At 39.2% G+C, this 15,121-nt stretch overlaps 1 protein-coding gene across 1 annotated transcript in view; it reads left to right on the forward strand.

The window, feature by feature from the left end:
- The first annotated feature begins 3,947 nt into the window (after positions 1 to 3,947).
- The window catches only part of LOC123962444 (hyaluronidase-4), a 19,312-nt gene continuing 8,138 nt past the window's right edge, over positions 3,948 to 15,121 (forward strand). The window contains exon 1 of the mRNA XM_046038569.1: positions 3,948 to 3,998. The gene's annotated coding sequence lies outside the window, so the exon portion shown is untranslated. The remainder of the gene's footprint in view (positions 3,999 to 15,121) is intronic.

Here is a 15,121-nt window from a genome sequence, read left to right on the forward strand (position 1 = left end):
ACGCAGAAATGCAGAGCATCTAATTACCACCCACAGTCCGTCACAACTGATGGAGCAGAGTGTCCCGTCAAAACTGCCTAGTCTGCAGCGTCGACCTTCTGCCAGGCCTGGCAATGAAACAAACACGGTGTGTGTGTGTGTGTGTGTGCGCGCGCTTTTGTTTTAAAAAGACAAAATTAGAAGGTGTATTCAGGGAGCAAATTAGAGAAAATTGCACTTGAAGAGAAAAGAAGATCTGAGGGAGGAACTGATCACTGATTATCCAGGAGAGAGGAAAAAACATCTTGGCTCACAGCAGCTGGTGATTTAAAGCATATAAACACACACACTAGCTATGATGTCATTTCTTACAGAAACTCAAAGGTATCTAAGTAAACCCTCTTATTCTCTGTCTTCTCCAGCACCACGTGAGAAGATGGATTTCAGTTTTATATCTGTCCATCCGGAACGTAGGTCCCTCTGAAACACACACTATAAACTGACTTAAAGAGGTGGTATTATGCTATTTGCCTTTCCCCTCTCCTTTATTGAGTTATATATCTTTTTTGTGCATGAAACAGGTTTGCAAAGTGAAAAAGCCCAAAGTCCACCCCAAAGGTAGTTCCCATCTCCCACAGAAAACATTGCTCTGAACTGCCTGAAAACAGCTCGTTTGTAGTCCAGCTTTTTCTTCTGCTTTGCTGTGACGTCACAGCGAAATACGCGTCATAACGCTCGCCAAGTGGCTAGTCAGGCACGGCCTCAAAAACAGCAATGTAAAAACACTATGTTGCTAAGATGTTAAGGGAACATATACAACTGAACCGAAGCAGTGTTTACCGGCTTCTCAGGACCCGCCCTACTCTGCTTCTGATTGGCTAGTATTGGCATGTGCAACTCCCAACAAAGATCATGTAGAGGCAAGATGTATCACTCCATAGCTAAAACGAAGCGTTCAACACACAGGGTGAAAAGAGGAGCTGCAGCAATGTGCAGTACGACAAAAATCTGTTCTGGTACAACCACTAAATAAGATTATGAACCTGAGTGAGCATAATATGTCATCTTTAAAGAAACTTAGTAGTCTAGCAACATTGAGGCTACAAAGAACCAATAATGTAACACTCTATATAGGAGCCAGTGCATGTACGACAATAATCTAATCGACAAGGGCTCAGGGCTGCCAAATCACAAAGCGCTTGAGGGCTCTGTATCTAAAATCAGGCAGGCAATAGTAAGTTTACATGCACACAGCAGCAAGTGCTGTGAGTAATCTATTGTATGTGTAACATGAGGACATTATTATAAGGACTCATCAGGCTCATATATTCTGAAAGTCAGCAGCCATCCATGGACACAGAAATGCGTGTGTCTAGGTCATCCTCATCTGACTGCCTGTTGCAGACGAGCAGCCTGATTTTGAGCCTGTAGTTCTAAACATTTAACAGCCTTATAAGACAACCTGACTAGTCCAGACTAGTCCTGTTTGTTATTATGAACTCTAACAGAAATACTTCTTAGCAATGGAAAAATGTTCTCTGATGTTTGAAGCTCATAATGAATGAATATGAATGAAGACGTAACAGCATACAGCTTTACTGATGCAGAGTCAGGTTTCTCCCATAATTGTATATTATCCTACAGTATGACATCATAACATGGCCATCTACAATGAAGAATATAAACTATGTTGTATTTCTTAAACAGATAGAAATCACTGTAAATGCTGTCTAGTTGGATGACATATTTACTAAGTATGAAAACACACAAAAAGGGAAAATCCATCTATATATTTAACAGAGGGACTCGCAGGCATGGAGTTCGCTGTGACTTTTGTCTTCTGGTTGTAAATATGTGTGGTTAACCACTGGAATCTCAGCTCGGGCTGGGTTAAAGTGCTGGGTCCAAATAAAATGTCATTTAATCAGCACAGTGACACTCTGCTGCACCGAAGAGCGAGAATACAAATTAAGAAATACATGAGATAATGACACTAGTTAACTCTGCTGCATATTTATTTTGGCACCAACTAAATAGATAGATGTTGTCATGTGACCTTGATGACTTCCTGTTCTCTCTGCTAGACAGATTTTCTCAGGGCTTTTTGAGTTTATGTGGTTTCACTTATTAAACTGGTTTTGAAAGAAGCAGACTGCCACGAACTGTATGAGATTTCCCAATCCAATGTTTAACCAAAATTAGAGATTGAGCAGGGGTACAAAAGTGCACTTAGTGGTGCAAACTGCACAACAAATGCGGTATGTTTTGTACTGTACATCTGAAGCTTTAAAGCCTGTTCCCACCACTGGACTGTAAACCAAACCCTCTCAGCTCCAGAGTTTTGAACTTATTACTTCCAAATCCAAAAACATCCTTCTAAAATCAGGAAATGTACCATTAATGTTTCTTAAAAGAAATTTGTTGACGATAAAAGCTGTAAAGTTATATAATAGGTATTGAATGCTTCCCATTTCAAACACATCCAGCTCACAGGACCCGTTTTCATGGTTCAAAAGCCTGCCACTCATTGAAGTTGCCCTCTGGAGTTTTCTTGAATACAAACAAATGTTATATTTACACTTGTTTACGTTCTTGCCAAATGCATTACGTGTATCCTTGAGTCCTGATAAACATGCTGAATTTATTTCCGTCCACAGTTTGAATCCTTCTTTGTTTCATCGAATATAAGGCTGTATTGTACACAGCACTGTAACTTTTACTGTCCTGTTTTATCCTGTTTCTATTTTCCGTTTAACTCTTTTAAAAATGGTTTTAAAAATTGTATTTCAATATCTATTTTCACATTTCCCTGTTGCTTTTATGCTTTATGTAAAACACTTTGAATTAACTTGTTGTTGAAATGTGCTATAGCCTACAAATAAACTTGCCTTGCCGTGCCTTTACATCCATGTTTACTAGCATGCACGCTTGAACATTAACATGTTACTTGGGACTTTGACACCTATGGATCATTGGAATAGTGTAAAACCATTGCCAGGAATGTGTATCACGTCACTTGCATGCATGTTCACGAGGACCAACAAAAGTACAATCAACCCTTACCTCGACCTGATTGATCTTTCAATCATCCCTACCTCGGGTCTATAGCAATCCAGCACTTCCATATTGCAGATTAAGCCATAAATCAACATCATATTGCTTGTAAACTTTTCTTAAAAAATTATTAATGCACAAAAAGTATATTTTTACAGTCATTTAAAGATGTCAGCAAATATTCTCCCTGTTTCCAAACATTAATATGGTATAGAGTACTATTATTCTCTTCTTTGTGAAGTAAATTTGTAAAGCTTTGGGACATTTTTTCAACATTTATAACTTGCATCTCCAGAGATTTGGCAAAATACAGTTCGAGTCTGAATGCGTGGTCCCCTACAAATGAAAACATACTGAGCATGACAGAAACAGCTATGTCCACTTATGGTCTAATTTCTAGCCTGTTCTGAGGCTTTGGTTCACGTCAAACATTCTAACTTTCCAATATACTGAGTAGTTTTAGGACTTGCCTTTCTCCTGCTCCATCCACATAAAAACGAAGAGGTGGATTTTAGACCATGCAGGGTATGTAAATGTAGGTGTATGAGACCACACACACACACACAGGTTGTTGACAACTGTGTCTGTCCTCCTGTCTGATGCTGATTGAAGTGGATCAGCTGAGACTTTTCTTCCAGAGAGGATCAGACCTCAGCAAACTCACAGGGATTTAAAACCTCTCTCTCTCTTTTCTGTGTGTCACAACGTCTCTCGCCCCCCCCTCCTGCTCTCTATAATCGCTGTGTTGTGGTGGCGACGCTTTCTCCTCCCTCTCTTCTCCACTCTGGGCTGTATATAAGTGTGGATGGCTGGCTTGTGTTTCAGACTGACAGAGAGAATGTATGAGAGCCTTTCGGACGTACGGCACAGAGGGCCACCATGACCCCTGCCGTGACCCTAAAAGAAGAGACCTCCCCCCGCCAACCCTGGACTGCTAATTAATGGTGGGTGTGCAGCATCTACAGGTGAGCTTTTAAACTCAGGTACAAGTTTTCCCTAGTTAACTGTTGTTTAAGCATGTTTCTCATTTTTATCAGGCTCAAAATCAAGTTAGCAGCTTTTCTTTTGCTGCACAAAGAGGAAAATAAAGTGTATTTTTAAACCCTGAGGGAGGTGGCAACCCTGGGTGTTACAGCATGGCTTTGAGCGTCTGTTTTGGTGATGCAGGAAGGGAGAGGAAGGCAGGAGTGCCATGTCATGCTAGGAATGTTGGCTGACCCTCAACAATACCCTCGCAGTGGAGAAAGTTTCTGAGCGGTGTTAACGTTCTGCTCAAAAGCTGCGCATCAGTTGTAATGGAGGCATTAAAAGGTCCCATTTAGGAGGCGTTTCAGTCATTTTGCAGATGCTCTGACTCATAATGACTTTCAGTAAATTGTCAGAAAAGCCGACAACATGGGAGGTCACGGTTTGTCAGTGAGGGTAGCTAGATTAAAGTTCATAATAGCCAGCTAGAAAAAGTTATTTTTTTGTTTATGGGAGCATGCTGTTTTTCAGCCTGTCCTCCACAGAGAGACATAGGGTTAAAGTGTCTGGTGTTAAAGATCAAAAGCTGAAGCTGGGAGCCTTGATTAGGTGATGGGATTTCAGGATTGTGCACTAAACTGCAGTTAATCTAAAGGATGCATTGCCATCTAGCTAAACAACCAGAAGATGTTCTTTCAATAAAGAAATATTGTTATAAGTATATACAGTATTTTGGCATCTTATGATAAAAATCTTTAATATGGAGAATCATTTGTCAGGTTTTGTAGTTGATCATCACATCACATGATAAGGAGAAGGCATACTCTGTCATTGTGGTTGCTTCAGTTTAACTTTATGGATCCCCATAAATCAGTCCCCATGGAGAGCCTGAGTTTAGCTGTATTTGTACAACATTTCAGAAATTATTTTGAGTGAAATTTAAGTAGCACTTATGTTAATATAGAAAACAATGAAATTTCTGTGAATGTGTGGTCTCCAATATTTGTGCTTTATGATCAAGAACAGTGTCAAGCGGGTTTCTTCTCAACACATCATCGCAGCATTATTGTTCGGACACCACAAATGAAACCTTACTAAATCCTTATAGCGACTGTCAATAATGTCAAAAACTATTTACATTGTGTTTTATTAGTCTCTTAATCCATTCAATAACACAATGATTCACACTGTAGCTAGACATCCATCAGAAAAAGCCTGGGTGGCTATGCAGGGCCTTTAATCTATATAGATTCCTCATATTTTGTAAGTTAATCACATGTTTTGTAAAATTAGTTAATCGTGTGTTTTGGGAAATCAAAGTAACTAGTAACTATACCTGTCAAATAAATGTAGTGAAGCGCTGTGAGATAACTGTTGTTGTGATTTGGCGCTATATAAATAAAACTGAATTGAATTGAAAAGTATGAAGATACAATATTTCCCACTGAAATGTAGTGAAGCAGAAAATTGTACTTAAGTACACTACTTGAGTAAATGTACTTAGATTCTTTCCAATACTATGAGCGTATATATATGTCAACTGATACGTTAAAATATGTTATTGAACAAGTTTGAGGTCATTGAGAAACAATGCCTCCATTATACAAACTGTCCACTAGAGAGCGCTGGCAGATTTTTTGTACACTGTAAAATGTTGCGCTAAGTACATGCTTGCTTTAAAGCAACATCATGTACTGCTGTTTGGTGGAACTTGGCACCCCTACCGTTTCATGTGGTGTAGTGAGTTGTAAATAAGGACAGATGTAAACGTGCATGTGTTATGATTACATGTTATGATCAAAGACTAGCAAGTCAACAAACACAAACATCAAGCAGTCCCCGTCGGTCTCTTCGCCTCTGCCGTTAGCTAACATTAGGCTACGTCCATAGAGGCTGCAGAGCCCGGTTATGTTGTCAGGCATGACATCGGCAGCGCTCTCCACCAGCTGTTATTTTATGGTAGAAAAGTTACATAATGTTGCCTGAAACTTGTGGCAAGCTAGCCAACAAAGCTAGACAGAACTGACACAGGAGGACTTAGAGTAACTTTACTGATGTCCGAGCGTGTTATTTATTAAGTTTGCTAACATCAACTCCAGATTTATAGCTAGCGGCAAAACCTGTCAGTGAAACCTCTGGCTGAGTTTCTTCCACTTAAATCGGAAGTCGGAGGTCAGAGCTGGGAATGACGTCACACCCGAGTTGACGGCATTCCAGTCGGAAAACCTTGCTCAGCCAGCTGTGGTTTATAACTAGCCAGGTTAGCTATTGTTACGCTAATGATTTTTATAAAAGCATTGCGCATTTTTTTACGCATACTAAACACTGTAGCAACACGTCCACAGATGGCAGTTGGACACTTTGTGTACGAAAATTTCTATGAGACACATGTACACAGTAGTGCTAATAAACTATAGCTTTAACAAACTGTTGATACTCAGGGCAGCCATCTTGGATCACAAAGTCGGGGTAGTGCGGTTCTCCCGACTTTCCAGGGGCGTTCCCTTTAAAATTTCGGACTTTCCATGTCAAATGGAACACACCATTATGCCGTTGTCGTGATAGATTTCCTGCTCGGACTCTAATACTACATAGTGAAATACTAGGCGCTCCAGTGCCTTCAGTGGCAACGACAGAGACCCTATTACAAGTCAGTGTACCATCATAATGATTTTGAAGCTGTTATTTTTAGATAAAATTACTACATAATTTTGCTTTTAAGGTAAAATGTGTTGTCAGCATGGTGCAAACAGTTAGGGGGCAGCATTTCACCTCATTTCACCGCATTTTTTGCACACAAAGGGTTGTCACAACGTTAAATGTGCTTTCATCTTTCATTGTCTCTGCTGACAAAACATCTTTCTCCACCTTCCTTCTTTCCTGATGGACGGTTTGCATTGATGTCACTTCGTTGCATTACTCTTCCATCCTCAACAGTGGCCATACAAACCAACAGGAAGTTGCTATGAATAGGTAGAGCTCTGACACTGAGATGCAAACAAAGGGAAACCTTTAAATAGTAAAGACTCACTGAACTCAATTGGATTGTAAAGACCATCAGAATAAACAAAGGTATCATATAGCTGCCTTTGATTAATATCACATCCTGGTTACAAAATTGTTTTTCTGCCCCCCTTTAATTATTTTTATCTCAGTCAGTTCTGTCTTCTACCTTCCTCTGAGGTCATCCATCTGTTTTCTCCATCTGACAAATCCACCCCAAACCCAAACTCACCAATCGTCTTCATCCTGGCAGAGTGATTTCTGGAGCCTCGGCGCTCACCAGGCGCTGATTAGCTGTGGCTCTGTCGAGTGGAAAGATTTCAGCCTTGGTGGTTCCTGTTCTCCAGCTTTTGTTTTCAGGCTCTCGTGTGAGGAACATGAATCACGACCACATTCAGTCACCAGGAATAAATGTTAAAATGTTTCTTTGCTCTGGTTAACATGGTTCAACCAGCTTTGTTTGTGATTCATGGAAAGTCCTGATGCAGAGTCATATTAACTGAGCGCTTGAAGAGATGATGGAATAGACCAGCCACAGTCCAGTTTGGAGGATTTTCATGATTCATTTTCAGTTGAAGGTCTACTGTGTGTTGAGGCCACTCTGTCTGATAAAACACTTGAGGGAATCAGATAAACTCTTTAATAGGCTACAGTCATCTTTCTGCACAGTTACATGGTGCTCAGATATGCTGTTTTCACTGTATGAAGATGATAAGCTGCAGAACATCACCCTAACTGACAGTAGTTTATGCTTTTACATTTACTTTTACATTACAAAATTACATTTCACATCGTGATGAGGATAATGCCAGTCAGGTCGTTCATCCAACACTTCACACGTCAATGGAAAGATGTCACCACATCAGCCAGCCAAACTATCATGAAATTTGATATGAATACCAATAACTTGGTGCCCAGAGGACGAGTATCATGTTGCACTACTTGATGCCCGCGCCTCACAGACAGTATAGCCAAGGCTCGAAAGCAGTGATGGGTGTTGTTTTTTCTTCTGGCACCACCATCAGGAGAAAATTTCCACAACACAGGAAAGTCTACCGTGATGAAATGTCCTGATCTCCTTCCTGCTCCCCAGATGAACAGATAACACAAACTTTACATTTTTAGCTTCACTTCTGTTAAGCCTCCAGGAATAGCTAAATAATTAGGATGTTGATTGTAAGGATTTTCAAAGAGAAAAACATTTGAAGGCATCACTTTAAACTCTATGAACTTGCGATTTACACGACATTTTATGGACTAAATTAATCACATATTAAGATTATTCAGTAACACAAACAATTGGCTTTTACATTATTCATTCAGCCCATCCAGCTTATATTAGAAAAGATTTATATTGGGCTTTATGTAGTGAGGTAAACCACCGCCGTTCTCTTGTGGTTTCTTTAAGCAACCATTTTATTACAATCTATTTCATGGTCATTTTTTTTGGTCATGGTCATTGAAAGAATAAGAATAATGAACTTTATATTAAATTTAAATGGTTTCTAGCAATACTACAGGGAATTTTTCATGTTTGACAAAACAAACACATTTCAACACTGCTGATCATTTTCCAAATCACACTTTCAGTTATCAGGTTGATTTCGCTCCTTCCAGGAAACTTTTCCTGTTCACTTCTATGGAGGTCAACTTGAAGAACAGGTATCTATTTATGATTTGTAGATGCAGGTCTACGGGTCTGTTGAAACTACCAGACAGATGCATGAAATGTTCAACGCTTTCATGGTGGTAAAAGCATTTGCGTAGTCAGAATCAGACTGGGTGAGTAGTAATGTGACTTTGTGACGTCATTTTGGTGGTGGAACATATTTACGTGACAGATGGCGTAAGTTAGGGAATCTGTTATTCTGGCTCCTACACCTCAGCCCTCCATCAGGGGATCGGCTCATTTCCCAAACATCAAACTGAGGACATGATTCTCCCTCTCCTGGCATCTCTGAATGTGCTCAGAATGTTCCCATCTTTCCATCCTATTAGAAATGCCTCCATCAAACTGTTGGCTTCAATTACTCCTGAGTTCAAAATGCTTTCTTTGGGCATGAAATTTATTCGTGTTCCAGGAGTAACTGGTGAGAAATGAGCTCCTGAGGTTGCATAAGTTGTCGAGGTTGTATGGCAGCACACTGACCTTTACGCCAAAGATAAAAAGATAAAAAACTGGCTTTCTTTCAGTCCTGGTGTGAACACAGATAAGAGATCATGGACTGATCTCTTATCAGCTGTGTAGAGTTACAGAGAACTCTGAGGTGGTGTGCCAACATCTTGACCTTCGGCCTGCATCATCATCTGGTTCAGGGGCCATGCTGAGAGGCCAAAGAACTGTCTAAATTTCAGACACTGCTCAAATTTCCAACCGAGCCACTGAAAATTAGACGGTCCCTTTCTTTCTCGTTTTAGTGAATAAGTGGAACCCTTCCACAAGAACCACAGACATCAACAAACTCTTATCTTAATCGATGCCAGACCAGCCCGCGGCTCCAAGCTCCTCTAGTTAAATAATTCACTTTGACACAAGGCCAAACATTAAACATGAACTCCAGTGCGTTTAATCTGAGGCTGCTTCCTCCGTCTTTTATCGTGATAAGAACCATATAGACTGGAGCACCTGAAGGCTCGGTCTAGTGTAGCCTCCCAGGTGTACCCAGAATGTGGTCACGTGACAGTTGTTTTTTGATTCAATGAACTCCTTTGAACAGCACGTCCTCACCATGCTCCCCTGAAACACGATGGCATTGGTAATTTTTTCAAGAACTTTAATGAACTAGGTTTTCCTGACACACAACCTCAGCTGTACTGCTCCTTCATGACTTATTGTGGTAAGTATGGGGGAACACTTATAAAACAAATACATAGCCAATCTTCATCTTACAAAAAAGAGCCATTCGAATCATACATAAAATTACATATAGAGAACCAACAAACCCATTGTTTATTAAATTCAAAATATTAAAGTTCAAAGATCTGATTGACTACAAAACTATTCAAATAGTTTTTAGAGCACACAAAAACCAATTGCCTAGAAATATCCAAGAGCTTTTTCACACGTACAATTTCACAGGAATATCAAAGTTTAGTAGACCGCTAATTCGAACAAATACTAAGTTCCACTGTATAACAACCCAGGGTATTATACTGTGGAACAACAGCAATAATGATTTAAAATTATTTAAAAACTTATTGCAATTGAAATTTATATTTAAAAAAAGAATCCTTGATGGATATGAGCTGGAACAGTGATTTTCTTTACATAGTTACATAGTATACGTAGGACAAGAAAGGTTATTCTAACTTCTTCCTACCCCCCTTTGAACATGACTGTAATTAGGACCATCTGCAGATGATCTTTTTTTGTTGATTGTTCATTTTTATTCAGTTTTTGTTGTTGTCTTTTAACATGTTCAATAAAGAGTAAAAAAAAAATGTAGCTGAAGCACATCTGGTGTACACAACACGCAACGGCCAATTGAATCACGCAACATTGACGAGCACAGTGAGATTGACGGCATACAGACATAAGTAGTAGAAAGTACCAGAGCTAGGATGTGCTGATTTGCAGAGAAAATTTGATTTGTTTTTTTTTGGAGAATTAATGCATGTCAATGATTGGAAATAGTTGATAGTAGTACTTCAAATCATTACAGTCTTTCCCTGACCCTAACCAAGTAGTTTAAGTTGCCTAAACTTCACCAAGCCTTGAAGGTGACGGATCAGAAAATATTTTAAATTAATAGCGGAGTCCCAAATAGCCGCCTGCCCCGTTTACTGGCCTGGTGTGGGAACACATTTTGACAAATAAAGGCAGGTCTCCATTAAACACCTGGTCTGGTTTTCATGTAAGTTCTTTGGATGTATAAAACCTCTTAAACACTGCAGGGTGATCATGTGAAGTCCATCACTCTCTGTCTGCTAACTTCTGCCACACTTCTCTCATCCTGCATCTTGTTTTGTTTTCGTTACGTTGCTGCCTTCAAAATAAAAGCGCAAAAGCTGTCTATCGGAGCTAGATCAAATGAATGACGTGTATTTGATATTATAAGATAATTTTTATATGAGTAATAATCTGTTTGAAATAAGTAAAGTGTTTCATAGTAGCCTATTTAAGTTTTGTGCAAGAGGAATTAAAGGCCTGTCCCATTTGGACGCCTGTCCCAAACACAGGCTCAATTCAGTGATTTTAGCAAATAAAAGCCTGGACTATTAATCAAAGTTTTACGGTGATAACATTTAAGAAGATTTAAGAAGAAAAACATATGGCTCAGTATTATAAGTGATTTAAAATCTTGCAGATTGTGATCACTCTGACGCAAGTTGGAAACTTGCAGAAACATGCTCTCACAGTCACTCTCACTAGGTCTCTTGAATGCCTGTTTAGATCATTTCATGCTTGAATAAACCAAGAATTTAGATCCAAAATCTCTGCAGAGGTGAATAACACATGTGTACTAACCAGTGTATGCATAGAGCAGGCATACAAAGATAGAGATCTGTGGGTAGTGCTCAGAGATTTCAAACTCAAACAGAAAAAGAGAATAAGAAACATCCCTATCATCAAATCAAATCTGCTCCACTCCCGCCAGGCTTCGGATGAAAGTGATTTCAGCCATTATCCAGCTCTGCATCCATACATTTACTATAATGCTGCAGTACAGCTTTGAAAAATGATCTGTTTTCACTAAGTGCAGCAGTCAAATTATTTCCAAACCTACAGGGAAACACTGGCAGGAACACAAAGAAAGGAAAAGACTTTGATTCCAAACCGACATAACTCGGATAGAAACCCCCCCCAACTCCCTAAAAATTACAAGGAAAAAATGAAAATGCTTTAAAGTACTTCTGAAGAATACTACTACCAAATAATGTGCTTAAATCAACATGAAACAATACCTTTTAGAAATATAGATTTAGGGATTTCTGAACTATAGATCATACACTTCTGGCCTCAGATTAAACTGATGAGGTCTTATTTTCAGAATGGGAAGTTTGAAACACAGTATGATCTTTGTAAAAATGGTTTAAGTTATGACGACATTGTAACCAGGTCAAAACAAACCGGCCTTGTTATTTTTTTTTATTGTTAAGTGTTTGGCAATATAACATCATTGTTAGGGACATTAACTGTAACATAAATTTTTTAAATCATTGGCATATGTCACAAAAGATAAACTTGGTTGCTGATATGGATTGTTCATGTGAACACTGTAAACACGCCGCTTAAGGCTCATCAGTAAATGACCGTAGACATCCGGCCATCCTACGATTTAACATAGACTTTGTTAAGTGACAATATTCTCCATGCTAACATGTTAGCTTATGCCTTGTAAAGTTAGAGATGAAGTGAAACACTTATGCGCCTATCTAATGCTTAATATTACACAATATTAGGAGGGGGTGAAGGCTCTAACATTTTAGCTTATGTTTTATATAAAAACAGTTGGTTGTGTGCTAACAGATACGTTAATAGTAAGTAAGTAAGTAAGAATTTATTGAGAAAATTATCCACAGATCAATCGATAAATAATCATTGGTTTAGGGTGACCGTATTTTCAAACCTCCAAACCAGGACCCTATAGCCTGTAACATGGCTTGTGATAAAAGGAAACTATTTACTATCCAAAGAGTCAACGTTTTGGAGAGAAAGTTAAGAAATTGTTGAATTTCAATGACACAGAAAGAAACAACCTTCTGATTGGTCACTCTGTCTGCTCTGTGACTGGATGTTTGGTTCAACGAGCTGTATATGGGACGCAGACACACAGCAAACACTGAGACATTTGGCAGGGAAGCCAGTCATTGTGGCCTGAGGCTTCAGCTCTGGTCACAGAAGGACTAGATGTGGACAGAAAAGCAGCAGTCTCTTCAGCTGAAGTCCTCATTCTTATCCCTGGGTGTCAACGGACTTCCTCTCTGTGACCTATGAACTTTGGGTACCATGGGAACGAGCCAAGAACTATTTATTTCTCTGAAGAATACGAATGGTGAGGAGATGAAAATTAACTGTTTATATTCAAGATACAATGAAACCAGTGTCCTCGTGGCGGGAAACAACTGCTGCAAATATGTTAATTAGAATTAAGAACCAATGAAGGTTAAATCAACGTATATCATTATGAAGGTGATCAAAAACCACCAGAAATTTCTTAAAACTTAAATAGAACCTATCAGTATAAATTCTTGCTAGCTTCCACTAGAAGCTTGCAGCCTCAATATGAAAGTGTTGGACAGAGCAAACAACAAACTAATGGCCAGTATTTATATGTAAGTGGAACATTTATCCTAAAAGTGGCACTACGGGAAAGGTCTTTCCCCATGGGCTCACTAAAAATATCTGGGGATCAGAAAAAGCCACAGCTCATTTCATGCAAATCCAGCATTTAATTCACAATAAACCTTGTCTACCATTAACCCGTAATCAGTGCTCATTGAGGATTAATTTAAGCTCCTTGATCGTAGTTTGAACGCGACTTTGAATTTCTGTTCTGTGCTGTTTGATGAAACTGCACATTTTCGAGTGGCCTTTTATTGTGGCCAGTCTAAGGCACACCTGTGCAATAGCCATGCAGTCTGATCAGCATCTTGATATGCCACACCTGTGAGGTGATTATCTCAGCAAAGGAGAAGTGCTCACTAACACAGATTTTGACAGATTTGTGAACAATATTTGAGAGAAACAGGCCTTTTGTGTACATAGAGAAAGTCTTAGATCTTTGAGTTCAGCTCATGATGAATGGGGGCAAAAACAGAATTGTTGCGTTTCTAATTTTGTTCAGTATATCTATCGATTGATCGTATTTTAGCCTACTGTGTCTCTAGATTCTGTAAAAGCTATCGTAAATAAAATTTCAACAGCTGGAAAATGAATGAGGTTTTAGTTTGTGCAGAATGACGAATACCTCCTAGACGTTTTCACAGACTTAAACATGGAAAAAATATTGTCTCATAAAATCACATGTACAAGCAAATGCTAAAGCCTTTGTGATCCACTATTGTTCTGTAACACTCGCAGACAGAGAGAATAAAAAAAACAGATGTTAGTTTGTATGACAGAAGCTGTGGATGACCGGTTTGGGGTAAAATTTGAGGAACGGTTGAGCTCATCCAGCTATGACTTCCATAAACACATTGAACAGCTTCAATATAAAAACAGTCAGAAGGTCAAATGAAGTTGAAGAGACTTCTGCAGATGGGCTCAAAACATGTCATTAAAAGCTTTGGGTTTAGTGTCTCTGCTGCTTGTTCTACAACATCGTGAAATGCTGCAGGAGACATGACGAAAGAGTGTCTTAACCCTAGGGTTGGACCCAGCGTCAGGTCACTTGTTAAGTTTAACATCCCTGGAGATTTCTCAATATACACTTGTATGTTGATTTTTTTGTTTTGGAATATTTTTAAAAAGCCTTAAAACTTACTACTGGACTTTATGCTGCAATATTTACTACACAACAATATACAAACACATTCTTTCTAAAATCCAGAGTAAATTTTATGAACTTCTGTCCGCTGATTATATGTAGGGATTTTTTCTGATGGTGGCGCTAGAGGAAATGTCAAATATTTCTAAACAATGGGAACCATTTTCTGAAGACCATCCACTGCATACAGAGATTATGTTTCATGGCAATCAGGCTATTTTTAATTCACACATAAAAAACATTTGACAAGGGCTTAAATATTGAAATATGGGATGGGACATACACTCACCTAAAGGATTATTAGGAACACCATACTAATACTGTGTTTGACCCCCTTTCGCCTTCAGAACTGCCTTAATTCTACGTGGCGCTGAAAGCATTCTTTAGAAATGTTGGCCCATATTGATGGATAGCATCTTGCAGTTGATGGAGATTTGTGGGATGCACATCCAGGGCACGAAGCTCCCGTTCCACCACATCCCAAAGATGCTCTATTGGGTTGAGATCTGGTGACTGTGGGGGCCATTTTAGTACAGTGAACTCATTGTCATGTTCAAGAAACCAATTTGAAATGATTCGAGCTTTGTGACATGGTGCGTTATCCTGCTGGAAGTAGCCATCAGAGGATGGGTACATGGTGGCCATAAAGGGATGGACGTGGTCAGAAACAATGCTCAGGTAGGCCGTGG

The sequence above is a fragment of the Micropterus dolomieu genome, linkage group LG22 (genome assembly GCF_021292245.1).
Source record: "Micropterus dolomieu isolate WLL.071019.BEF.003 ecotype Adirondacks linkage group LG22, ASM2129224v1, whole genome shotgun sequence".
NCBI lineage: Eukaryota > Metazoa > Chordata > Actinopteri > Centrarchiformes > Centrarchidae > Micropterus > Micropterus dolomieu.